This window comes from Frankliniella occidentalis, unplaced genomic scaffold, assembly GCF_000697945.3.
Source record: "Frankliniella occidentalis isolate FOCC.00 unplaced genomic scaffold, Focc_3.1 Scaffold185, whole genome shotgun sequence".
Taxonomy (NCBI): Eukaryota; Metazoa; Arthropoda; class Insecta; order Thysanoptera; family Thripidae; genus Frankliniella; species Frankliniella occidentalis.
Window position 1 is genome coordinate 564,685 of NW_026267311.1, and position 2,167 is coordinate 566,851.

Consider the following 2,167-nt stretch of genomic DNA (forward strand, 5'->3'; position numbering starts at 1 on the left):
GGGGGGGATCATCACTTTCGCCCGATCCAGGAAGGGCATTATGCAACGCGGGGCCGCTTTATTTCATTACGGGCGCAACAGATGTCACTCGCGTAGACCGGAGCAGGCACGCACGTCGCGCGAAAAAGGTGTATACTGCAAGGCAAGGCGCATATTTGCAGGTTTTACCTTAAAACATTTTCATTAAAAAGTCTAAATTTTAAAATTATCAGCCAATTGAATTGCGGTCCTTTGTCGAGCGAAGCTGATCGCGGTCGTAAATTTACCACATTCCGATTGTAAATCGACCTCGTTTCTAGGTCGTAAATTACAACAGATATTTTGTAAGTTCAACAAGGATAAATTTTTCACTGTTTGGTTTGCGACCCTGGCGGCGCAATAGTGTCACTTTCGTATCGATCTCGTGACTCGGTGGTGTACTTAGACGAGCAAAAATTGAGTGGTGGTAGGCCTACGACACCGACATACCAAAGGCCCACTTATTTATTCAACATTTTATATGACAACAATAACGCTTTCCCGTTTTACATCAGTTTTACATGCGTTCGTCGATGGCAATGGGAGCAGGGCCGCTCGCAGTTGTTAAAGCAAATATGATGTACCGTGCGCAGGCTGTGGCTGCAGCCACGCCACGCCTGGCCCAAAACTTTACCCGCAAGTACATCCCCATCGTGTTGCCATAAAGTTGTGATAGCGCCGCGGACCGACTGCCAAAAACAGGGCGCGGGGGCGCAAGGGGGACCGCAAACCTGGTCGGGGTTCGGTACTGCTGCCCCTGCTGCTGCCGGCGGAAATATGGAACGCGGCTGTCGTTCGGCAAACAATAGTAACCGCGAAAAAAAGGGGTGGAAGGGAATGGGGCGCAGAAAATTAGAACAAAGAAGACGGTGGAAAAAAAAGGAGAAGGAAACTATACGAGTGCGCTCCTTGGTCAGTCGTCTGCAGGGCGCCCTGAATAATGCATGAGCGAGAGAAAAAAAACGAGAAACAAACGTACGAAGCAGACCTATTCACTCAGGGCAAACAGCGCGCCGCGGTTTGTAAAACAATTAACTACTTTTATCGCGTTGTAATGACGCACGCTAATTTATTTCAAGTTTTAACACCTGCTGCTGCCGCAGTGGCCGGGCGCACTCACGGGGCGGAGCCCAGGCAGAGCCCGGCCGACAGGAGTGTGATTCAAATATATGGCGGTAATCAGGCGTTGTCAAGGCACTTTGGGGAACAAACAGGTGCGTGCATGGCGCCTTGTGGATGTGGTGGACATGTTCGATACCACTCGCACCGCCGTAAAAGAAGTTTAAGTGTTCTTTCGTTAAAAGCGGTCGGTGGCAAAACAGCTCTCGTCAAGTTCCGATGTGGCGTGTTTGTACAAGATTTTCTGATTTTCTCATCCGCTCTTATGTTGTGCGTTTTTGGTATTACGTCAGCTTTGGCAGAAGCTGCACTGTAAAAAATATATCCCATGGGATCATGCATGATGCCCGTTTCCCCTACCTTTTTGTATCGCGAAGCACCAGGGGGATGAGGAATGGCCCAATATCCGGTCGTGTTTTCTGCTGTGTCTGAGTGGTAAAGTGTAGGGGAAAGGGGGGGGGGCATAAGGAAAGAATTGGGAGGTGGAGGGGGGGGGGGATGCTCGGTGCTCGGGCTGAAGAAGATGTCCGGCCCGAGGAGATGACCACCACTTACAAGGCACATCGCATCGCCTTATCTATCGGACCCCATGTAAACGGAAACGGAGCCTGATAGTGGATTTTTGTCTCTGGGGCGGCTCGGGGGGCGTGTCCAAAAAGGCAGTTCTCTCTCTCTCGCACACACCTGCCGTAAGGCATGTCTGGCGGCGGCGACGGCGCGTCGTTGGTTCGTTGGAGAGACTTTGTTTTTCCACCGGTCGGGTCAGGTGGGCAACGACGGCGGCAAGGTCCCCAACGGCGCCGACCTCGCCCCGCCGCTCCAATACTCTAATTGTCCTGGGGGTCGCGGGGCTCGAGGGGGCGCGGCACGTGCAACCCCCCGGCAGGGCCCCGGCAGGGCCGTAAAGCGCGGCAGTTAAGGGAAGAGCAGGGCGAAAGGGCGCCCCGCCAATTTTAAACCGATTTGGGAGGAAAAGGGGTTAGATTTTATACTCACCCCCTCCTACCCCATCTGCGGCGAAGGGGAGGGG